Here is a 26513-nt window from a genome sequence, read left to right on the forward strand (position 1 = left end):
GAAAAAGGGACTTCTCTTAAAATATGAATATTGTTGTCCAAGAAAATAATTTAAGTTTATAAACAAAATGGGACAGATATAATCCTTCAGATGAAGCAGATAAAGTTTAGAGGAGCTCATTATCATCAACAGTGAAATTCCTCGCATGACAGCACGTTTGAGGTTTATGACCTGTGGCCACGAAATGCAAGCTAGTATTTACATTTACAGGCTTGACAATAATTTCTCATGCATATCCCCAAAGACCAACTGCCATGCAATTCAGTTGTTATATAATTAGTCCTTTCAAGTCTACTAACATTTGTTTAGGCCTGTACTTTAATAGAGACTTTACTCTTTATGTAAGTTGTTGTTTCTTTTCTGTATCCATCTTATATATTATCAGGCTTAATCTTTAGTTTCTCCCCTAACCCCAGGAGCTTATCCAAACCAATAAACATTTAATTAGAGTTGCATGTGCCACTCACAGAAATTCACTGAATGACATAATGATTTCATGTCTTCCACTCCGATTCCCAACATTCTCAGTGTCACTGACTAAAACAATATACGTAAGACAAAAATAAAATAAAATAAAAAAATAAAAATATACCTAAGCCAAGACATATGTGTAAAAGAAAATTTTTAAAATGTAAAATTCTGAAGTTCACTACAGTGAAAATGGAAGTATGAATGCCTTTTCAATGCTGACATCTAACATACAACTAATGACAAGAAAACAAAAAGAAACTAAAGTTAATTCAGGAAATTGACATAGTGCAATCTGTAAACTCAACCTCCACATAAGATCAAAATCTGAAGAACATAAGAAACAGATTGATAAATACAGAGAACAAAACTAATGGCTGCCAGAGGGGCAGGGGGTGGGCAGATGAGCAAAATGAGTAAAGAGGAGTAGGAGGTACAGACTTGCAGTTATGGAGTGAATAAACCACGGGGATGAAAGGTACAGCACAGGGAACAGAGTGATGGTACTGTAATAGCATTGTGTGGTGACAGATGGTAGCCACACTTGTGGTGAGCACAGTGTAACATATAGACTTGCAGAATCACTATACTGATGAAACTAATACATTTGTCAACTAGATTCAATATCAAAAATAATAATAAAATAAAAAGCATAATTTTAAAGTGAAAGTGCAAGTTCAGACTGTGAGGATTAGAATGTCAGGTGCCCTTAAGGTGCCCAGGTGGCACAGTCGGTTAAGTGTCCAACTCTTAGTTTCAGCTCAGACCATGACCTCAGGATCCTGAGACTGAGTCCAGCATCAGGCTCCCTTCTCAGTGGTGAGTCTGCTCCCCCTTACCTTGCCCCTTCCCCCACTCGTGCACTCTCTAAAATAAATAAATCTTGAAAAAGAAAGAAAGAGAGAGAGGGAGGGAGAAAGAAAGAAAAGAGAGAAAAAGAGAAAGAAAGAAAGAAAGAAATGGAAAAGAACAGAACAGAATAGACTAAACTAGAATATCAGGTGTTAGCAAATGAACAGCCAAAATATACAGGAAGTAATTCCACCCTCTGCCTCCAAGGTCAAAGACTGGGAAGGACACAATTCAGTCCTACATACAGCTGTCCAAATCAAAGAGTATGTATGTTTAGTAAGTATTAGGGAAAAACCCACACTAGACTATTGTCTTTAAACAAAATCAAAAGTACTATCACTACCTGTAACTCTAATACAGAAGAAAAAAAGGTTTCTCATTTAAAAAATCGTAATAAATATCATTTGGTACTTACAGAGAAACAGAATATATTTAAAAGGATTTTTAAAGGGGCGTGGGGAGACAGGCCTCTTTCCTGCCACATTTCATAATCACATAATCTACTCACAAATAAATCTTAAATGAGAACTCAACTGGAGAGTGGAAGGACCAACAAACTTTACTTAACAATAACTTTAAAAAAACACACACTATGGGGGGCACCTGGTTGGCTCAGTCAGTCAAAAGAGCATGCAACTCTTGATCTGGAGGTTGTGAGTTCAAGCCCCATGTTGGGTGTAGAGATTACTAAACAAAACAAAACAAAAATAGAAATAAAACAAAACAATAAACTTAAAATGCACACCACTGGTTACAATAGAAACTAGGCAAAAGTAGCTAGCCTATAGTTCCCAAATCGTGCACTGAGGCACCCAGAGCATTATAAGCCAAGTCATACAGGAGCCATGGGGTATTTTCAATTCGAGACAAACAGTAGCACCCAACATCTGTCAGACACTGTACAAACTACTAGCTAAAAGAAGTTCAATTTCAGCATTAGGTTGAGCGACATTCTTTCCAGTGACATATCTTTGTGAAGTGGGATTCTGGGAAATAGCTGCCACAATTTTTTTTAAAGTACCATGTGAAAATCAACAAAAGACAAGAAATGAGAGTGGTAATGTCCAATCTGGTTATAAAGTATTAAAATGTACAGTATCCAGCAGGCACAAGCAAACCATTAATTTTAGTTATTTAAGAGTGAAATAAAAATATTACTTTCTCTTTCAATTTATATGTATTTTTTTAAATGTCTACTAAATTGTCATGACATAAATACACATGCTTTTAAGTTGTATGAATCTAACAACATAATACAAGGAACTACTAGGTATTCCCATTAGGCTGACACCATGTCTAAGAGCAGGATACATATACACGATGAGGCTGAAATATTATGTCATAAAAGAAAGTAAAAAGTTATGAAAAATGCTTGGAATCAAGTCAAAAGAAAAGACTCAGAAGCCAACTAGAAAATGCTCCCACTGGCCAAAAATTAATAAAATAATTGCAGTGAACTAAAATATATCAAGTATATTTAAATCTATGAGTTCATAATGATACTCATAAATAAAACTCATTGGTCACTTTGAAGGATAGTAGAGAACCATCTCATTATTTAGAGTAGCTGGTAAATAAAGGGGGAAAATATATTCTGAATTTCCTATACAAAGTGTTGATGCAACAAGTTTCTTTTGATCAAAACTTTCCACCTAATAAAGAAATGAAGGACTATGACCACTTAATCAGTAATTTAAAAATGGATACTAGCAATGATTTTCAATGGCTGCTAAGATCTCACACAAAAAAAGAAAGAAACCACACCTTAATGTGCTCTCTGATGGACTCACACACCAGCCTTGCAAAAATAAGCAAATAAAACCTTAATCAATCATTAAGATTCAAAATTTATAGGGCATAAAATTTAGTTTCTTTAGTTAATACTTTACAAGCAAAAGAGAGGGAAAGGAGGGAGAGTGGGGGAGTGAACATAAAAATTAGGAGACTTAAGACCAAAAATGAAAACAGCCATAAAGGACTTCAATATAATGAAGGGCTGTTATGTACAAAGAACTCTTGAAACTCAACAATATGAAAACAAACCAATTTAAAAATAGACAAAAGACCAGAAGACACCAAAGATGATATATAAATGAAAAACATGAAAAATGCTCCATGTCATGTCATTAGGGAATTGTAAATTGATGAGCCTGATAAAACAAATTTAGACTTTTTTAAAATTATTTTTCTTTAGGAGTGCCTGGGTGGCTCAGTCGGCTAAACATCTGCCTTTGATTCAGGTCATGATCTCAGGGTCCTGGGATGAAGCCCCACATCGGGCTCCCTGCTTAGGGGGGAATTTGCTTCTCCCTCTGCCCCCTCCCTGTTCATAGCCTGTCTCTCTCTCCTTCTCTCTCATATAACTAAAATCTTTTAAAAAATTATTTTTCTTTAAAAAAATGTTCTTGTAACTATGTATAGTGATGGATGTTAACTAGGCTTCTTATGATCATTTTGCAATATATACAAATATGGAATCATTACATTGTACACCTGAGATAAATATGATGTTATATGTCACTTATACTTCAACTTAAAAAAATACCAAAAAAAGAAAGAAAGAAAGAAAGAAAGAAAGAAAGAAAGAAAAGAACCATACCTATTAGAATGCCCCAAATCCAAAACACTGACAAAACCAAATCCTGGGGGCGCCTGGGTGGCTCAGTGGGTCAAGCCTCTGCCTTTGGCTCAGGTCATGATCTCAGGGTCCTGGGATCGAGCCCCACATCTGCTCAGAGGGGAGTCTGCTTCCCCCTCTTTCTCTGCCTGCCTCTCTGCCTACTTGTAATCTCTGTCAAGTAAGTAAATAAAGTATTTTTTTAAAAAATCCTGGTAAGGATATGGAGCAAAAGGAATTCTTATTCAGTGCTGGGAATCTGCTTGAGATTCTCTCCCCTGCCCTTGTCCCTTCCCCATTCCCCTCGCCCTCTGCCCCTCCCACCCCATTTGTGCACACACACACACTCTTTCTTTCCCTTGCCTTTTGTCTCCAAAAAAAAGAAAAAAAAAGAAAAAAGAAAGATGTTTATGGCAGCTAGGTTAAGAGAATTACATTTATTCATAATTGCCAAAACTTAAAAGCAACCAAGATGTCCTTTAGTAAGTGAACAATAAACTGTGGTACATCCAGACAATAGAACTCGGGGCTAAAAATAAATGAGTGAAATCTTAAATGGACAAAGAATTTTAAGTGCCTATTACTAAGTAAAGAAGCCAACCTAAGAGGGCTACTTACTGTACTGATTCCTATTACATGACATTCTGGAAAAGGTAAAGCTATGGAAACTGCTAAAAGATCAATAGTTGCTATGGCTGGGGGAGAGGAGGATGCAGGGAAAGAACAGGAATGGCACAAAGGACTTTTAGGGCAGTGAAAACACTGGATACCATAATGACAGATACATGTCATTATATGTTTGTCCAAACCCACAGAATGAACAATACCAAGAGTGAGATTTAATGTAAACTATGGAATGGGTGATTATGATGTGTCAATGTAGGGTCACCAAGTATAACATGCACCACTCTGGTGGGGGGAGGGGAGATGCTGATAATGGGGGAGGCTATCCATGTGTGGGGACAGTGGGTGTATGGGAAATCTTTCTGTCTTCTGCTCAATTTTGCTCTGAACCTAACACTGCTTTAAAAATAGTCTTTTAATTTAAAAAAAGTAACATAAGGAAAACCTGAGGAAGCTAAATTTAATGTCATAATATATTCTTTAACACACACTTAAACGTATATTAATGCTGAAATATCAAATAAGAGTATTATTTAAATTGGCAAATACCAAATAAGAATATAAATATATATTAAATATACATTTGAGACTATAATATACTCATAATATACATTTTCTTTTTTTAATTTTTTTTAATTTACTTATCCATTTGGCAGACAGAGATCACTAGCAGGCAGAGAGGCAGGCAGAGAGAGAGAGGAAGGGAAGCAGGCTCCCTGCTGAGCAGAGAGCCCAATGCGGGGCTTGATCTCAGGACCCTGGGATCATGACCTGAGCAGAAGACAAAGGCTTTAACCCACTGAGCCACCCAAGCGCCCCTCATAATATACATTTTCTTAAAATGCTAAATTTAAGTTGAAAAAGTTGGTATCTGCTGCTTTTCATTGTTTGTTAGGATAGTAGGATAAAAAAGTGGACTTTAATGAGTCTTTTCTCCAGTTTTATAGTCACACTTTTGTTTCCTGTAATCTTCTTAAGAAGAAATTCAAAAGTTCTTGATTCGCTATTTCAACTTCAGAAAAAAACTACTTAAAATTACCAACATCTTAAAACTACAGTCATAATTTACGAATCCTCCTTACAAGTCTTCTTCCCAGTACAGGGAAGGGGAGCTTTCTTTCCTCCTCTTTCCCAGTTCTCTTTTTCCTCTTTAGTAGCCCCTTATCCAACTATATTTATCTAAAGGCACCCATCATTGACAGGTTGATGAAAGATTTCTGTTTATGAAAAGGTTAGGAAGAAAGTCCGGGGCAGGGGGAGTTGGGAAGAAAGTAAGTCCTGGTCACAAAAAACCACTGTTTCTATAACTGACAAACACACCCATTTTTAAATAATGGCAATAGTATGCAGCTTTATTCTCAACCTGTCACAATATCTGCCTCTCGATTTGTAGTGGTTTTGAATTAATTTAACATTCAATTCATAATGAACTGCCACACTTCCTCACATCACAGTAGCAGCTCTGTAAGCAATTCCAAAATGAGTTTTACTAGTATTTTTGTTTTCAACAACCTTTTATGTAAAGCTTCATTTTTAAATATTTGTACAACTTTTCAAGGCAACCAATTTTAAGGACTTCTCTCAAATATAAATAGACCCAGTACTCGGCACCCAGCAAGTGCTCAAAAAAATAAAGATTCCCTCACTCCATGTATTACAGCTGTTTAGAACAGTAGGGCGCTTGCATGGCTCAGTTGGTTGGGCAGCCAGCTCTTGATTTTGGCTCAGGTCATGATCCCAGGGTCATGTGACTGGGCCCTGCATCAGGCTCCTCGATTAGCGGGGAGTCTGCTTGGGATTCTTTCTCTCCCTCTCCCTCTGCCCCTCACCACTGCACATTCTCTCTCTAAAATTAAAAAAAAAAAAAAATCTAAAAAAAAAACAAGAAACTGTTTAGAATAGAATGTGTACATATTTAGGGACACCTGGGTAGCTCAGTTGGCTGGGTGACCGACCCATGACGTCAGCTTAGGTCATGATCTCAGGTTCATGAAATCAAGCCCTGAGTCAGGCTCCACAGTCAGTGCTGAGTCTTTTGAGATTCTCTCTCTCCCTCTGCCCCTCCTCCTGCTCATGTGTGCACACTCTCTCTCTTTAAGATAAGTCTTTCTTAAAAGTATACATACGTCTACATACATCTTTCTTTGTATGTGTATGAGAAAAACACTACTGTATTATTTGTCTCACCCAGGCACTCTTCTCTCTGTAAGGAAACTGGGAAATACCCTGATAGAGAGATAATTTGATAAATAGGAAGCATATGGGCATACAGAGCTATGCCTCTTGACTGAACGCCATCACCTTTTAAGGACCAGATTTTCTTATCTGTAAAAAAGAATGTTGACATCTTGCAAGCTGTTGCCAAGATTTAAAAAAAAAAAAAAAAGAAATTTCTCATATACAGTAGGTACTTAGGAAGCAGTAATATTAGCCAATATTTAGTTGTGCTATTTAACTATAAAAAAGCAAGGGCATAAAGATGTCTGGACAAAACTTGAGATTTTCTAAACTGTATTTCTCCCCCTTTTAAGACTATGAAAAAGAAAGTTTTTCCTGCCTTTTCTCTTTGATTATCTATTTCAAAACCCTTCAAAAAATCTTAAGTACATTTTAAAAACAAATCCATTAATACTTTTACTACAATCATTAACATATTTTAGAAGATGTTGAGAGAGACAGCAAGCATACATGCACAAGCAGGAGGCAGGGGAAGGGAAAGGGAGTGAGTATCTCAAGCAGACTCCCCACTAAACGCCAAGTCCAATGCAGAACTTGAGCTCATGACCCTAAGATCATGACCTGAGCTGAAAGCAAGAGTCGGACACTTAACTGACTGAGCCATCCAGGTGCCCCATCATAAACAAATTTAAAAAGCCAAGAAGAAACTTGGGAAAAAATACTGGCACTACTAGACAGAGCAAATATTTTACTGACTTGTTTACTTGAGAGACTGCACAAATGGGGGGGGTGGAGAATATCCAGCAGACTCCCTGCTGAGCACAGAGCCCAACACAGGGCTCCATTTCACAACCCTGAGATCACTTGAGCTGCAATCAAGAGTCAGACACCAAATCAACTAAGCCACCTAGGCGCCCCTAGAACATGACAAATATTTTATGGAATTTCCTTAAAAAGAAAAACAAAACATGATAGAAAGTATAAACACAAAAGACACAAAAAAGACATTTTAAAAATGGAGGTGCCTGGGTGGCTCAGTCAATTAAGCATCCAACTCTTGACTTTTGGCTAAGGTCATGATCTCAGGGTTGTGAGATCAAGTTCATCATCAGGCTCCATGCTCAGGGAGTCTGCCTGAGATTCTCTCTCGCTTTCTCACCCTCCGTCCCTCCCCATTACACACACACACACACACACACACACACTCTCTCTCTCTCTCTCTCTCTAAGATAAACAAATCTTTTTTAAAAAGTTATTTTAAAAATGAAAGAATAGAAAATTAAAGAGATGCTCTTTCTTAATCATAAATTTTCTGAAGATGAACAAGTCTAATACCCAATAATGGCAAGGTGTGAAGAAACACACACCCTCATAGACTACTGGTAAAAGTGTAAACTGATACATTTAAAGGGGCAACTTAGCAAAAAACTATCAAAAATTAATATTCTTACCTAGCAATTCCACTATCAAACCTTTACCCTCAAATATACAAAATAAGCAAAAATGTAATTAAAGGGTAGTTACTGTAGTGTTTGTAACAGCCAAAAAACCTTTATTTATACTCTTTAAATCTCTTTAAACACCTAAAATCCTTGAAAAATAAAGTACTATGAGAATATACTGACCCACTGTATGCTACATGAAATATGAAATTCACTTGAACTATACTAATAAAGGTAGCCTATAAAAAAGTGCAGTATAATAAACAGAGTAATGTTGGCAAAATGCTGGCATAAGAAACAGCAAACACAACTAAAAACTGTCAGAACCAACTTTTCCAGACATCAGAAACTAACCAAAATTTTGTAGGAATCCAGGGTACTTTTTCAAGAAAAACAGCTAAATCTTGGTAAGAACATAGAGCTCTGTGGCATTTAACCTGCTCTCCTCGCTCTCGTCCAATCGCTCCCCAGATCAGTGGTAGATATGAAAACAACAGCCCACATTCCTGATACTGGTACAGCAAAACAAACCTCACTTTACAAACAAACTGAAATCATTTGTTTTGACCAATCTACGGCTCCCTGAAAGACATGAAAAGTCTTGCTTTAGCTCACCTAATGCTGCTAACTCAGAATTCCACAAGCTAAAGCTACTACGGGACACAAAGGATGTTTGTCAAAAACACATACAAGCAGACGTTCTCTGCTTGTATGTGTTTTTGTTGCCTAACCCAATGAGTAACAGTTGGTGTAAACAAACTGACCAAAAACCTTGAAAAGAAAGGCTGGGCAATGAGGTATTTTGAGAAATAAGGACTTTAAACAGCTTCAACAGATTCCTGGGAATCTAGGACACAACATGTATGCCCAGGGCTGTGCACATGCTCAGGAAGTCTGCCAGCCCTTGGTTGACAGTTTTTTTCTTTCAGTACTTTGACTGTGTCATCCCACCACCTCCTGGCCTCAATGATTTCGGCTAAGAAGCTGGAACTGATACTGAGGATTCCTGGTATATGAGGAGTCACTTCACTCCTGTTTCTTTCAAGATTCTTTGTTTTTCAAATGTTTGATTAAGACTCTCTATATGGATCTCACTGAGTTTATCCCACCCCATAAGTCCCTACACTCTTACTTCTGGATGACCCTGACCTCTACACAAACAGGAAATTAAGGCTAACCAGAGTTGTAAAGTGGCTGAGTGCTGAAGGAATAAAATATTCCAACAGGAAGCACAACACCCTTCTGAAGATACTGGGAGACATTTTTGGTACCAAATGTTTAAGGAAATACCTGTCCAATCATTAGCTGACACAACACAGATACAAACTTCAAGGGCACACATGACAAATAGATACTTTACAAAATTAGTTCAGAAAAGTTCTTAAACAAACTAACAACAGCTACAACAAGGAGCAACATCTCTGGGGAAAGAAGAGCCTAATTTCCATGGCTGCCATATAATATTCAAAATTGTCCAATTTCAACAAAAAATTACATGCATGTAAAGAAACAAGAAGGAATAGCCCATACACAGAGAAAAAAAAGCAATCACTAGAAACTCTCCCTAAGGAATCCCAGACATTAGACTTATTGGACAATGACTTTAAATCTGTATTAATGTTCAAAAGCAAAAGGAAATTATGTCTAAAGAACTAATGGAAAGCATAAGAACTCTGTCTCACCAGATGAGGACTATTAATAAAGAGAGAGAAATTATTTTTAAAACAATCAAATAGAAATCCTGGAGTTAGAAAGTATAACTAAAATGACAAATTCATTATATAGGCTCAGCAGCAGATTTGAGAAGACACGACAAAGAACCAGTGTCTTAAATTGACTTAAAGATGAGTCAATTGAAATATGTCAGCCAGGGGATCAGACAGAAAAACTAATGAAGAAAATATAAGAGAGCCTAAGAGATTTGTGGGACACCATCTGGCACACCAAGTATAATGGCAGTCCCAAAAGGAGAAAAAGAGCAAAAATATTTGAAGAAATACTGTCTAAAAACTTCTCAAACTTAATAAAATATATTAATCTATATACCCAAAAAGTTCACCAAACTCCAAGTGGGAGAAATTCAATGAAATTCACACTGAGGCATATCTTCATCAAACAGTTCAAAGACAGAGAATCTTGAAAGAAGCAAGAAGGAAATGACTCATCACATACAAGGAGTCCTCAATATTATTAACAGCTGACTTCTCATCAGAAAACATAAAGTCCAGAAGGCAGTGGGATGACATGATCAAAGTACTGGAAGGAAAAAACACTGTCAACTAAGAATCTTTATCTTGTAAAATTATCCTTCACAACTGAACGAAAAAAAAAAACAATACATTCTCAGAGAAAGAAAATCTGAAAGAATTCATTGCTAATGGGTCTACCCCATAAGAAATGCTAAAGTGAGTCCTTCATGCTGAAATGAAAGGATACTAGATAGTACCTTGAATCCATATGTAGAAATAAAGAACAATGGTAAAAGTAACTACATAGAGGGGCGGCTGGGTGGCTCAGTCTTGGGTGTATGCCTTCAGCTCAGGTTGCAATCCCAGGGTCCTGGGATCAAGCCCTGTGTTGGGCTCCCTGCTCCTTGGGAGGCCGCTTCTCCCTCTCCCACTCCACCTGCTTGTGTCACCTCTCTCGCTGTGTCTCTCTCTGTCAAATAAATAAGTAAAATCGCTAAAAAAAAAAAAAAAGTAACCACCCAGGAAAATATAAAAGACATATCAATTTCGAAACACTGTACAAATGTATTTTCCAGGGCGCCTGGGTGGCTCAGCCAGTTAAGTGTCTGACTTCAACTCAAGTCATTATCTCAAGGTCCTGGGATCAAGCTCTGCATCGGGCTCCATGCTCAGCAGGGAGTCTGCTTGTCCCTCTCCCTCTGCCCCGCCCCCACTTGTGCACACATGCACACGCTCTCTCTCTCCCTCTCTCAAATAAATAAAATATTTTTTAAAAAGTTTAATGTATTTGTTATTTGTATCTCTTTTCTCCTTTTTGATTTGTATGACAACTGCATAATGCAACAATTTTAAATCAGATGGGCATACAATGTATAAAGATACGGCTTGTGACAAAAGCACCATAAGGGGGAGTAGAGCTACAAGAGTACAGTTTTTTGTTTGTTTGTTTGCTTGTTTGTTTGTTTTTAGGAGTACAGTTTTTATACACCACTGAAACTGAACTGGTATTAATCTGAACCAGACTATTACAAATGAAAATGTTAATTGTAATCCTAGGGCAACCACTAAGAAATAACTCAAAAATATATAGTAAATAAGATATAAAGATTTAAAATAATACAGTGCAAAGAAATACAGAAGGCACTAATGGAAGAATTGAAGAATAAAAAAGATATAAAATATACAGAAGGCAAACACCAATGGGTCAGAAGTTGCTCCTAATCAGTAATTACTTTAAAGGTAAATGGGTTAAAGTCCCAAAATTAAAAGGCAGATAGTGGTGAAACAGATTTTTTTTTTTAAAGATCCAACTATATGTTGCCTACAAGAGACTCAAGTTCTAAAACACAGTTGAAAGTAAAAGGATGGGGGTGCCTGGGTGACTCAGTTGAGCATCTGCCTTCAGCTCAGGTCACAATCCCAGGGTCCTGGGATTAAACCTTGCATCGGGCTCCCTGCCCAGCACAGAGTCTGCTTGTCTCTCTCCATGTGACCCTCCCCCCTGCTCATTCTCTCTTACACATGCACACGCTCTCTCTCTCTCAAATGAATAAATAAAAAATATTTAAAATTTGATTTAATTTAAAAAGAAATGAAAAGAATGGAAAAAGATACTTCATGTGAACAGTAACCAAAAGAGAGCTGGGATGACAGACTATACTAATACCAAACAAAATAAATGTTAGGACAAATCTATTATAAGAGACAAGCATATTATAGAATGATAAAAGGGTAGGTTTGTCAACAAGGTAACAACTATATATGTACATGCACCTAATAAAAGAACCCTAAAAGACATGGAACAAAACAAAACCAAACCTGACTAAATTGAAAGGAAAAACAGTTCAATAATAGTTGAAGACTTCAATATCCCCCTTTCAACAATGGATAAACCAACTAGACAAAATACCAATAAGGAAAGAGAAAACTTGAACAATACTTTGAAGAAACTAGACCAACAGACACTCCACTCAACAACAGCATAATACAGATTCATCTCAAGCAAACTTAGAACATTCTTCAAAACAGATCATATGTTACGCCACAAACAAACCTGAACAAAGTTTGTAAGACTGAAAGCACACAAGTATATTCTCTGACCACAATGAAATGACACTGAAAATCAATAAATAGAAAAAAAAAATTAACATTTAGCAGAACGTCTGACAAACTAACGATAGACGGCAACTGATAAAGGCAATCAGTGAAAAACCCACAGTTAACATTACAGTTAATGGTGAAAGACTGGAAACTTTCCCTCCTAAGACCAGGAACAAGACAAAGAGGTTTGCCCTTGCCACTTCTGTTCAACACCGAACTGGAAGTACAAGCGATGGCAATTAATCAATAAATAAAATGCATGCAGGGGAGCCTGAATGGCTCAGTCAGTTAAGCATCTGCCTTCAGCTCGGGTCATGATCTCCACGTCCTGGAATCAAGTCCCATAATGGGCTCCCTACTCAACGGGGAGTCTGCTTCTCTCTTTGCCACCACCTCTCCCTATTCATATGCATATTCTCTTCTTCTTAAAATTTTCTTTAAAATAAAATAAAATGCATTCACATCAGAAAAAAAGAAGTATGTGGCGTCTGGGTGGCTCAGTGGGTTAAAGCCTCCACCTTCGGCTGAGGTCAGGGTCCTGGGATGGAGCCCTGCTCAGCAGGGAGCCTGCTTCCTTTCCTCTCTCTCTGCCTACTTGTGATTTCTGTTTGTCAAATAAATAAATAAAATCTTTAAAAAAAAAAAAAAAGGAAGGAAGGAAGAAGTAAAACTGTCTCTATTCATTCACAGATGACATGATCTTACACAGAAAACCCGATAAAATCTACTAGGAAATTATTGGAGCTAATAAATGAATTTGACAAAATTACAGGATACAAGATGAAGACAGAAAATAAACTCCATATCTACACACTAGAACAATCTCTTTTGCAGAAATGGAAAAGCTGATCCTCAGTTTAATATGGAACTGCAAAAGGCTCTAAATAGCCACAAAAAAATAATCAAAAAGAACAAAGGTGGAAAAATGCACACTTCCTGATTTCAAAAGGTACTACGAAACTAGAGTAACCAAAACAATGTAGTACTGGCATTAGTATAAACATTGAGACCTATGGAATCGACTGGAGAGTCTAGAAATAAATCCAAACATCTATGGTCACCTGATATATCAACAAGGGTGTCAAGACTATTCAATGGGAAAAGAATGGTTTCTTCAACAGATGGGAATAAACTATTGAATGTCCACATGCAAGAAAATGGACCCATATCTCAAACCATACACAAAAATTTTACTCAAAATGAATCAACACCTAAATATAAAAACTAAAACAAAAAACTTTCAGAAGAGAGTACAGTGTTAATTTTCACATCCTTGGATTCGACAATGGATTCTTAGATATGACGCCAAAATCATGAGTAACAAAAGAAAAAAATGGATAAACTGTATTTCATCAAAATTTAAAAACTTTGTATATCAGAGGGTATCATCAAGAAGGTAAAAAGAGAAATCTAAAGAATGGAAGAAAATATTTGCACATCATATTCTGATAAGGGTCTAGCATCTAGAATATATAAAGGAACTCTTAAAAAAACTCAACAGCAAAAAGACAAATCCAATTTTAAAATAGGCAAAGAATTTGAATAGATATTTTTCCAAAGAATATAGACAAATGACCAACAAGCACATGAAAAGATGGTCATCATCACCATATCAAACCCACAATGAGATACCAATTCACACCCACTAGAATACCTAAAATTTTAAAAGCCATAAAATAATAAGTATTGGTAAAGATGTGGAGATATCAGATTCCTTACACTGCATAATGAAATGGTGCAGTTGCTTTGGGAAATAGTTTGGCAGTTCTTCAAAATGTTAATCGTTAAGAGTAGCCCTATGATCCAGCAATTCTATTCCTTGGTATACACCTAGGAGCAACATACAGCCACAGAAAAACTTGTACATGAATATTCATATCAGCATTATTCACAAAAGCCACAAAGTAGAAACAGCTCAGATAGTCACCAACTGATCAATGGATAAACAAAACATGGTGTAACCAGGCAACAGAAGATTATTTGGCAATAAAAACAAATGAAGTCCTGATATATGCTGTAATATGGATAAACCCTGAAAACAGTACACTGAGTAAAGGAAGACAGTCACAAATGATCATCTATGTGATTCCATTCATATGAAATGTCCAGAATAGGCAAATACAGAGGCAGCAGCAGATCACTGGCTGCTAATGGGTGGGAGGAGAAAGAATGGTGACTGATAATGAGTAAAGGTTTCTTTTTTGAGGTAATGAAAATGTTCTAGAGTTTACTATGGAGATGGCTGCACAAATCTGCAAATATACTAAAAACCACTGAATTGTACAGTTTGAGGATGAATTTTGCATTATACAAATTACATTTCAATTAAACTGTCATAAGAAAAAAAGCAGACTCAAGTCTTTGTCATGTTAAAAATCACTAACCCTTTTTATCATCTGCTAACAACTCTTTGCATTATTCCCTTCACAGCTAAAATGTGTTATTCTTGAACTAATCCACATTTACTTTCTTCACTCTCTGATCCCTCATCAACTCCTCAATTCAAAGAAACGAGCTCCTTCCCCACATGGTAGCATTAGGTAGAATGTTACAAAACTGCTCTTACTTAGTTATCAGATTGAACAGACTCCTAATAATCCTTGTTTTACTCTAGTTCTCGGAGCATTTGAAGTACAGCTTCCTTTTTCAAAAATTTTTATGTTTTTCTGGAGAGTTGGTTGCAAAGCATAGCTTTTTGAAATGATGCTATTTTGGCTTCTATGACATTTTCTCATGATTTCTCTGCATCTCTAAAAACTTAGGAATTTCCCTTCCCAGGTCTTCTTACTCAATTTCACTGTAAATGTTCTCCATTGTCTAGTTCCAGAACTATTCTCCATGGGTAAACTCTTCCTACATGTTATTATGTAAATCAAAGGTTTCAGCTACCACCTATAATACAGCCTGCTGACTCTCACAGCAAGACCTCTCTCTTCGACTCCAGATCCACACACCCAACTCTGTAGCTGCTTTCCACTTGGAGGTTTCATAGACAACTCTTTTTCGATATATCCAAAAGCTAACATACTGTCCCTCCCCGCCAAGCTTGCTCCTCTTGCTCAAGTAAGTCCCTGTCTCAGTACAGAGTTGATGCTTGAACAACATAGGTTTGAGCTGTGTGGGGCTATTCAGATGTGGTCATTTTTCGATACAGTACTGTACTGTAAACGTGTTTTTTCTTCCTTATGATTTTAGTAACATTTTCTTTTCTCTAGCTTTATTGTAAGAATACATATAAAACACGTAACATGTAAAATATGTGTTAATTGACTTTATGTTATCTGTAGGGCTTCCAGTCAACAGTAGGCTACTAGTAGGCAAGTTTGGGGAGAGTCAAAAGTTATACATGCATTTTAGACTACAAGGGGAGTCAGCACCCCTAACCCCCACATTGTTAAAGGACCAACTGTACTCTACCACTGTCTTATTCAATGACCCAAGTTAAAATCCAACCACACCTGAATCCTATGAATTGTACCTTCCGTCAAACTACCCCTTTGTATCCCCGACTCTATCTTAGTTTAGAGCTACCTTCTACCTTTCTGCACCCTCCTGATCTTCTTCCACCCCTTCTGAAATCTGCACTCTACAATACCAGAACAATCTTTCTAAAAGGAAAACTTTACCATGACTCTTTCCTGATTAAAATTCATAAACTCAAAAAAAAAAAGGGGGGGGAGCCTGGGTGGCTCACTGGGTTAAAGCCTCTGCCTTCGGCTCAGGTCGTGATCCCAGGGTCCTGGGATCGAGCCCCACATCGGGCTCTCTGCTTAGCGGGAAGCCTGCTTCCTCCTCTCTCTCTCTGCCTGCCTCTCTGCCTACTTGCGATCTCTGTCAAATAAATAAATAAGATCTTTTAAAAAAAATTCATAAATTCTACTACTTCTATAGGGGAAAAATTCCAGAAACCTTAGAATGTCAAGCGACTCTCAAAGATCTATCTGTGCAGCCTCATCTTGCGCTACTTACCACCATAAACCCAGTGCTGTAGTTGCAGAGAATGACTTCTGGCTTTTCAAAGTGTTCTATGCTCTTTCTAATCACGTCCAGCTTTCCTTCTGCCTTTGGTTCGTCTCCCTCATTTTCTTTCCATTTATTTTTTAATTTTAAGGTTTTATTTATGTATTTGACAGAGAGCGAGCAAGAGAGCACAAACAGGAGGAATGCACTCTTGCGGAGAGGGGTGAGGGAAGGGGCAAAGGGAGAAGCAGGCTCCCTGCTCAGCAGGGAGGCCAATAGGGGACTGGATCATGACTAAGCTGGAGGCAGACGCTTAACTGCTTAACCAACTGAGCCACCCAGGTGCCCGGTTCCCTCATTTTCTGCCTTTGTCATGCCTAAACCTTCAAGTTTAACACACAAAGCATAAAGTACCTAATGTCACACACAGCAGGAAGTTAAAATGAGCTCAGCTGGCTTAGGTTTCTGTTTTCTTTATCCTGTCTCAGTGACTTGTATTGGCTTACAAGATAAAAGTTGAAACTACTTTAACTGTGTTTAAGACTATTCACGAAAAAAAAAAAAAAAAAGACTATTCATAATTTGGCCCCTGCCTACTAGCTACACCTCCAGATCGTGAAATTCATTACGGAACCTCAGACTCCCGTGCTTCTGCTCACACTGTTCCTTCTACCTAAATGGCCATTCTTGCTGTAGTCTTCCCCTCCACATACTTTTCCTTTCCACTGCCAACTTCCTCAATCTCTCCTTCTCTCCCCATAAGAAACTGATCACTATCTCCTTTGTACACCCTCTCTGCCCCCACACCTTCTCCAAAGTAATCTTAAAAACATATTGTACTTGCAAACAGTTCAAGTAGAAGATAAAGCCTTATCACCAGAAAGCAGGGGCACTGCCTTATCCATCTGTAAATCCTCTTCAGCAAGTAGAGTACCTGCTACACAGTAACTCCTCTATTCTAAATGACCCATGTTCTTCCTTATTCCTTCCAAACATGCTAACTTAAGTTTCTATCAGGAATTTTCTTTTGAAAAAGAACATACTTTTGGGTTACATTCGAACCTAATGCCCCCTTTCCGAGCAAACAGCTGTGCAAATACAAGTGTACAAATTAAAGTTAATATTCATTCTCTGATAACACTTCTGGTTTTCTAAATTAGATCTACAATGAGAGATACAATTTGAAGAGAACGCAAATTAAGTTATGTAACACTGCTTCAAGATACTTTGTTCAAAGAATTACTTCTCAGTGGTTACTGTTAAACTAAGTCTATCCCACTTAAATCTATAGGTCACTCTGAAAAGTGACGACCACTCTAACTTCCTTCCTACCTCTCCTACTGCCAGTATAGTTTACAGCAATTACTCATTTTCAGAAAGACACTCAGAAAGGAACTATCAAATCACCAAGACAACTAGGAAGGCGTCAAGTGAGGTTACTTTTCTTATTCACAGACCCATTTTTTTCATTTAGAAGTGCTGCCTCCATAACCACCAAACCAAAACTGAGCTTGCTCCTTATCCCCACTTAAATACTTTATGAATAACTGCCAAGTATGATGGAATGCTACCGAAAGTGCTGCAGCATGTGAACATGCCCACTCCACTCTACAAAATACCCAGTGAAAGCTTTTCTAATGAGGCTAGATGGTGTGTGAACTCCACGTCCAAACGACTGTATTCCTCCTACAACGCACAAAGTATCTCGAGTTAACATTTTAATTATTTTCAAGAACTCTACTAGGCCTTAGAAGAAACAAGCTGCTTGATCAAGAGGGAGGCTCTGAAGTAATGAATCCCAAAACTGGAAACACCGTAATTATTTCAGGTTAAGACTGGGGTGTGGAATATTTTTGTTAAGACCTGTTTCATTCTCATAACGAGAAATTTGTAAAAGGGGGGGGAAGGTCACCTCAATAAGAGCATTTTATCACAAACATACTTGAAAATGAATTGTAAAAAGAATTCTCAACTCCAGATCTGTCCGCCCATTCGCACTGAAACCTGAACGGAAGACCGCAGCACCCAAAGGAGCCCCTACTGCTTCCGTGCCAGCGGTGGCAAACATCAAGAGCCTTTTCCTAGTCCGCCGGGCAAGTTCTGGAGACGGGTCAATATTCCGGGTGCGATTTAAAAAATAGTGATTATATAAAAGACAGTCCTCTCTTCCCCGTTCCGGTGCCCAAGAGCTGCCCTAAGGCCTGGAGACTCAAGTGGGGAGGGGCCCGGTTCCCGACTCTCCTCCTCCGGACCCCGCGAGCACCAAATCACAAATGCGGATGCCACGAGGGCGGCCCGGCCGGCAAGAGGAGGAACGGCCGGCAACAGGGCCAGAACTGGGGAGAAGCCTGCCCGGGATGAACCCGCACTCGGGGCAGCCACGCCCCCCACCCCCAACTCCAGCTCCGCGCGCGGCGAGCGCCCAGCCCCGCACGCTGCCTGACAGAAGCCGCTTGCGAGATGGGTGCGGAGAGAGCTTCCCGGGCACGCGAGGGGCACCGCCACGACCCCCGCACGCCACCGCTGCCCGCCACTGACCTGTGCCCGCCGCCGCGCGACAGCCCGCCCCCGCCTCAGCCGCCACCGCCTCGCGCTCACGGTGCCGCCGCAGCCACCGTAGGCGCCTCCTGCGCTGCGCCTCTAGCCGGCCTCGGGCGACCCATTCCCACCCCGCCCCAGCCTCCTCCTGTTTACAATGATTGGGACAGAACGCGACGAGCCGGCCCAACGCGCACGCGCATTCCCTCCTCCCGCCGCTGCCGGCTTCCCGGGTCCTCCTCTCTTCGCTGACGGCTAAAGCCGTCAAGGGCAAACGCCCTGTGCCCTCGCGCGCAGCATGCTGGGAGGCGTAGTTCTCGGACACCCAGCGCCCCACTTACGTGAGGACCCTTCGTCGTGGAAGGACACTACAACACCCAGGAAGGACCGCGATTCCTTCGGCCCAGAGGCTCGCTGAGGAGACTGAGGGAGCGCGCGAGAGAATGCACCGCGCTAGGGCTTAGCGGGCGCCTGCGCAGTTCCTGGTCTTGGGGGACTGGGTGGGATGTAACACCTACCCGGAGAGAGTATCAGTGAAGACGGCTTGAGGGCGTCGCCTGTGCTGGTCTTGAGAGGAAAGAGCTTTCCACTCCACGTTCTGGCCGGCTGCTCCTCAGCTCCCGAAGTGCAGAGCTTTAGTGCTAGCAGGCTTCGGTCTTCTTAACCAGTTAAACCAGCCTAGGAGGCCCGCCTGGCCGGCCGCTGGGTGGGGCATCTTCCCGGCCTTGGACTGGGTGGGGAATCTTGCTTGGGGTGGGGACTCTTGCTGTGGGCTTTCCTTAAAGGAAGCGCTTTGAGCCGCTGAGGGGAAACTTACATAAAACTCTGTGTCGCGACCCCGCTGAGAATTCCTGAAATGGGTATTGACAAGGGCAACCCCCGGTTCGAGCTGGCCTGCTGGGCTGTCTTCCACCGCCCTCTCTGGCTCAACAATTGCAAAGGAACACCTGAATTAAAACAGCCTAGCCACACGTTTAGGTTGCAAAGAGAAATAACTGAATCGTGGAAAAGGCTGAAAATAACTAAATTTCCCCCAGGAATCCTAAGCAAAACTTGAAGAATTATTCTGCTAATTGCATGACTGGAAATCGGGTCTTTTGAAGTGTTCTCGTTTTATAAAAGTTGGCTGATTATTAGGGGAAAGATACGATTTGAGATAAATGCCGTTCCCAATCATTTCCATTCCTACATGCAATACTCTCTTCAGAACGTCATTGTATAATGTCGATTAACCTACTCATCTGTCCTGCCGCTATACCTCGCGGAGAAGCTGACAGATCTGACAGTAGGTCTCTCCCTTGTACACCCCGAATTTCTACTCAGCCCCCTCAACCTGGCTTTGAAGAGCCTCCTGCAATTAGATACCAGCATGGTCTGTACAAGCCATTGTTTTCTGACTGTTTGAGGAGCTTTCTTTTTACCCCTCTGGCAAAAGAAGTGTCCTCTAACCACTGAGATGGGCATGTCACAATGCCAGTTAATAATACACTTTACTTCCAGCAACACTAGACGTGCCAAGGGATAGGCACTGACCTGAGTGGGGCATTACTGAGCCACTGGCTCAATTACTGGACCCAATTATTGAATCCAATCGCTGTATGGACACAGAAAAGGGAGGGGGGGGGGGAAAACTTTTTATTGAGGTAACTGCTGATGGCCATGTTCTTCACAACATAGTCTTTTCTGCAGTGCCAATAAATGAGGCCAAAACCGGAGGGAAGGGTGGGGTGGGAAGGAAGAGAAAGCAAGAGCTGACAGCATGAAGACTCTGGTTTCAGTTTCAGACACTAAGGTTTGTATAGCTCTTGTACAGTGCTTTGAGCACTTAAATTACCAATTATTAGCATGTTCAATATTAGCTTTAAAAAGGAAGGAAATTCTAATACATGTAAAACAAAAATCATAAGAACTGAAAGGACAAATTGATTATTCAATTGTGGTTGGAGGTTTCAGATTCCTGTCTCAGCAATGAACAAGAGAAAGTCAAGGTGGGTACAGAGGACCCATATGACAATATCAATCAACTTGAAATATTTGACATATGCAGAAAACTTCAACAATAGCAAAATATACATTCTTTTCAAACAAATGAAACATTGTCCAGAACAGATCATAAGGTAAGCCACAAAACAAATCTCTATACATTTTAAAGGACTGAAAACATACAAGATAATGTTCTCTTTCTATAGTGGAATTAAATTGGCAAAAACAAAAGTCTAGAAACCCCCCAAATATCTGGAAATGAACACATTTCTAAATAACCCATGGGCCAAAGAAGAAATTAAAAGGGAAATTAGAAAACATCTAGGGGCACCTGGGTGGTTCAGTCATTAAGGATCTGCCTTCCACTCAAGTCATGACCCCAGGGTCCTGGGATGGAGCCTTTTGTCAGGCTCCCTGCTCAGTGGGAAACCTGCTTCTCCCTCTCTCCTATGTCAAATAAATAAAATCTTTTTAAAAAGAAAACATCTGGAACTGAGTGGAAACAAAAATATAACATATCAATTTTAAGGGAAGCAGCAAAAACTCTACGTAGAGGGCAATTAATAGCAGCAACTGCTTATATTAAAAGGAAGACAATAAGCTATCTCAAGAAGGTAGCAAAAGAGGAATGAATCAAACCTAAATTAAGTAGAAAGAAAGAAATAGGATAAAAATAGGGATGAATGAATCCAAAGCAATAGGAAATAGAGAAAAGGACCCAAGAGCTGGCTCTTTGAAAAGATCAAACTGATAAACCTTTAGCTGGACTAAGAAAAAAAGTTATAAATTACCAAAATGAGAAATGAAGAGGGACAACACTATAGACAAAAATGAAAAGTATTATAAGGGAATATTGTGAACATCATAATTCTGATAATTTTCAAAATAGCTGAAAATGGAGGCACTCCTGGAAATAACAAATTACCAAAACTAACTAAAGCCAAAACTAAAAAATCAGAATAGCCATATCAGTAAATACAAATATTCCCACAAGGAAAAACCCAGGTCAAATGTCTTCACTGATGGAAGTCTAGCAAATATTTTAAGGGGGGAAAAAAACCAAATCTATTTATCCCCTTTTAGAAAATAGATGAGAAAGGAACACTCTTCAATTCATTTTGTGAGGCCACTATCACCCTGGTAACAAAACCAACAACATCACAAGAAAATAGAAAATCCTTCATGAACTGTACACTTTAAAAGGGTCAATTTTGTGGTACATGAATTATATCTCAATAATGCTATTTTCTTTAAGATATGAGAATTTAATTAAATATTCCTAAAAGCAACTCCATGCTTGAATGAACAGAGTAGAAAATCCAGTTTCTGTTGTCTGTATCCTTGGGACTGGCACCTAAATGGTTCACTGGGTCATAGCACTGTATATAATTGAAATTTCTTATTTGTATATTATTAAGTATATGTTATAGTTTTACATATCATATAAAAGGTACACTATTTAGAGCTCATGACAAAACAGGTGTCAGAACTATACGACTTCACATTGGCTCTTTGCAACAATTCACCCTACAACTCAGTGGCTTTAAACTACTCTGCTGCTCTTGCAGTTATGGTCAGTTGGTGAGTTAGGTGGGCAGTTGGGATGGCTGAGGTTCTCTCTGCAGTGATCTCTCATCTTCCAAAGGCTAGTTTGTATTCTCAGCACAAAAACATTTTTGTCATTTATTCATGTCTCATTGGCCAAAGCAAGTCACATGCCAAGTTCCAGATTCAAGGGATGGATAAACAGAATCCACCTACACGGAGACACAGGAAAGAATTTATGGCCATTTATTTGCAATCTATGACAAGAATTCTTGCCTCGCCTTGGCTCCTCCAAGAATGCTTTTATAACCTCCAAGGTCTGTAAATTAGTGTAAATTAACACCTTTTGATTGAAACAGTCATGAATCAAATGTAAGTATAACCTGCATTCTAGTGTCTTCCCTCCATTCCTCTCTAGTCTTAAAGATTTTCTAGGAGTAAATAAAGTATCAAGCTGATTTGGATAAAAAATTTACCTTACAAGCCTCCATCTGATATAGCAGAATTCTTTCCATTTCCATTATATGCTGCAAAGCCAGTGCTTCATGTGCTCATTTCTGGGGGGAGAAATGGTAAAACTGATGTCATCATTTAAAGTATAACATTTGCTTTTTAAAGTTTTTAAAGTGATAACATTAAGGTTATTTAGAGTAATAATAATTTGGATCATGTTTATGGCTCATAGTTTTGGTCTAGATAAGTCTAAACATCTAAAAGAATTCCTCGGTTTCCTTGTGACCTGGGAAGGAGAACTGCCCTTCCCCCCTTCCCCCTTACTCCCCCTTCCCCCTTACCCCCCCCTTCATTGCACTCCCTACCCCCTCCCCCAGCCCCTGCTTCTGGGAGCTGTAAGTAGTACTATATCTTGTGGTTTTACTTTCTTTGTATGTGTTAAAACTGTACCTTCAGGGGCACCTGGGTGGCTCAACAGGTTGACCACTGGACTCTTGGTTTTGACCCAGGTCATGATCTCAGGGTAGTGAGATTCAGCCCCATGAGATGGGCTCCATGCTCAGCAGGGAATCTGCTGAAGAATCTCTCTCTCCTTCTCCCTTTGCCCCTCCCCCACCACTGGGAGCACCCTTGTATGCTCTCTCTCTAAAAATTTTTAAAAAACAAACAACAACAATAAAACAATAAACTGTGCCTTCAGTCAAAGGACCCCTTTCCTAAAATGGGAACTCAAATGCTGAGGGAGTTACCTGCCAGCCCTGTGTGGGTGGCTTCTGCCTCTTCACTTTGGCGGGTCATTATCTGCATATTCTTAATTTAGTAGGCCAGCTATGGGCCACCCAACACACCCCATATATTTTAAAGTATCCTTTTTCTATTCTGACAAGTAACTGACTTGGTTTGGCCAAATACAGATTACAAATCACTCTACCCCAGAGTGTTGAAGACTTTACTACAATTCTCCGAGCTTCTAGTGTCGCTGTGGAAAAAGCCAATGCTATTCCGATTGATCCTTTGTAAACAAACCATCAAAAACCTTAAATTTTCTTCTTTAAGAAAAACATACTCTCAAATTCTCTATTTTGTGCATGGTTTTATGAAATTTCAGAATGGTATGCCTTGAGCTGGGATTAGTTTTATTCTTTTGTGGGTGAGGCATTTGCATTTCAGTTGCGGGATCTTTTCATGAATTGCCTCATTTTTTTTAAAGATTTTTTATATATTTATTTGACAGAGAGAGACACAAGTAGGCAGAGAGGCAGGCAGAGAGAGAGAGAGGAGGAAGCAGGCTCCCTGCCAAGCAGTGAGCCCGATGCGGGACTTGATCCCAGGACCCTGAGATCATGACCTGAGCCAAAGGCAGAGGCTTAACCCACTGAGCCACCCAGGCACCCATGAATTGCCTCATTGATGACTTCCCCCCGGCCCATCCACTTCTCTCTTCTGTGTTTCTGTAATTCCTGTAATTTGCTCTTGAATCCTTATAATGGTCCTCTACTTTTATTGTCTTTTATCTCCTATTTTTTGACTCTTTACCTTTTTACTTCCATTTCTGGGAAAATTTCTACAACTATATTTTCAACCTATGTATTGGGTTTTCCATTTGGTTTCATACTTTTAATTTCTCTTAACTTTTTTTCTCTTAATTTTCTTTATATAGCATCCTGTTCTATTCTTGGACGAAATAACCTGTCTTTTCTTCCTGAGCCTAGCAGTGAAACATATGGTAAGGTTTTCTCCTCCTTGCATAATCTCTGATTCTTCTCGGGTTGTGATTTGATGGTTTTGTGATCACTGTTTGTGTTTGTTTGGCCTCTGATTTTCACATTAGAGATTTTCCTCAAGTGTGCAGTGACTCTTGGCTATCTAACTACATTTGAAAGTGTGAAGCTAAAAAATTTGTATGTGGAGGTGGGGCTTGTAACCTCATTCCCTCTTGGGTGGTCCGGCTGGGCTACTTTGTTGAGTGTGCCAACCTACTGCTTTCTCCTAAAAGGTGTTTCCCCCAGAGGACTTAACTAACCTTATTGTGGTAATCATTTTGCCATGGATACATGTATGAAATCATCATGTTATATACCTTAAACTTACATATAGGTCAATAATATCTCAATAAAACTGGAAATAAGTGAATTCTTACTAAAAAAGAAAACAGAAAGGATCCGCATTATAGTTTGGCATGTGAGGTATGGCCGTAGAGCCATGTACTCTTGGATCTCTGAGTGTAGGGAGTCTAGTTGCCTGAATGTCCCAGATGTGGTATTCCAGGTGCATCACATTAATCTTCCCAAGGCCACACTTCCCACATTGGCTGCTCCCCAGTCAGTGACTAAGAGCGCCAGGAGTACTAAGGCAAGCCCATTCCTGCAAGATGCAGGATTCCTCTCCTGGGTGTATTTGACTTGAAGATACTCATAGTCTTGCCAAACTTTCTTAGAACTGCATGTAATTATGGACATTTCTTCATCCTTCCTTTCTTTCTTGCCTCCTTCCTTCCCCCATTCCTTCCTTGACAGGGGTCATACCTGTATCATGACTGATAGCTCTTCCCATCTCCCCATTTTCTCTTGTAGTTGTTTCCCCTAATAAATCTCATGCATGTCTGGTTCCATCCTGGCATTCACTTCTCAGAGCACTCAGACTATTGCAAATTGCACAGAAATTGGAGTCTGAGAAAACAGATAGAAAGATGAAATTCAGGATTTATTGACTTATCACTTAGCAGGTGTTGGAAATGCTCTCCTGAGTGGTAGGTGGTCACAGATACTCCTGGCACAAGATTGTGACCCGGTTGCTTGGGACTTTCCCTGTGGTGAGCTGGAAAAATTTCCAGGGAGAGGAGAACAGTCTTGCAGATAAAATGATTTGGGAATTTGAGAAATATGAGGAGAACCATGTCTTCCGTGATAGTTGAATTAGGTGGCCGCTGATAAATTGTATTAATACCCTGCAGAGGGATAATTAGAGACTGAGCACCATTAATAAGCAGTTAATGGCCAAGAGTCATAGGCCTGTTGGGTAGCATACAAAGAGGCCCTTATCTCTTGTGGTAGAAGAGCGGATACAGATGAGCTCCGGGGAGGTTTGAATTCTCAGCCAAAGGCAAGTCTGCTGTGTTAAGGTCAAAGTCCTGATTAGGAAAACCTGGGACTCTGAAATACAGAATAAAGATAAATGGATGTAGGCCATAAGATGTTAACTCTAGACACCTTTTAAGCCTATGACTTCCCAATGTTTCCCCCTTCCCTACTAAAAGCTGATACTTCCGCCATCCTTCTATCACTGCAGAGCACACAGCAGGTGTACTTCTCAGGGGCTGCCTCCAACACCCATCCCGGGAGCCAGGCCAGTCACCGGGATGGGGAACTGCTAGGCCTGATAATGGAGGAAAGGGATTCCACCAGAAGGGCTGCTTCAATTGACTGGTGGGAGGAATAGGGTAAACCTCATGCTCAGGCAGCATTAATTAGAAGCTTGCGAAAAGCCATGACCAACATTCAGTGAAGCAGAAATGTCTGTGTTTCCCTGGCGCATAGTAGAGGGAAGAATAAACGGGTTGAGGGA

General features: G+C 39.7%; 1 protein-coding gene across 4 annotated transcripts in view; it reads right to left on the reverse strand.

Annotated features, from left to right (window-relative positions):
* The window catches only part of RALBP1 (ralA binding protein 1), a 60776-nt gene extending 41140 nt beyond the window's left edge, over positions 1 to 19636 (reverse strand). For 2 of the 4 annotated variants that reach the window (XM_046025004.1, XM_046025002.1), the window contains exon 1: positions 18969 to 19105. The gene's annotated coding sequence lies outside the window, so the exon portion shown is untranslated. Of the gene's footprint in view, positions 1 to 18968; positions 19106 to 19486 lie in introns of those variants that run through there. The other 2 variants (XM_046025005.1, XM_046025003.1) reach the window with 2 other exon arrangements.
* Between the last annotated feature and the right edge of the window lie 6877 nt (positions 19637 to 26513).

The sequence above is a fragment of the Meles meles genome, chromosome 12 (assembly GCF_922984935.1).
Source record: "Meles meles chromosome 12, mMelMel3.1 paternal haplotype, whole genome shotgun sequence".
In the NCBI taxonomy this organism is placed as follows: Eukaryota; Metazoa; Chordata; class Mammalia; order Carnivora; family Mustelidae; genus Meles; species Meles meles.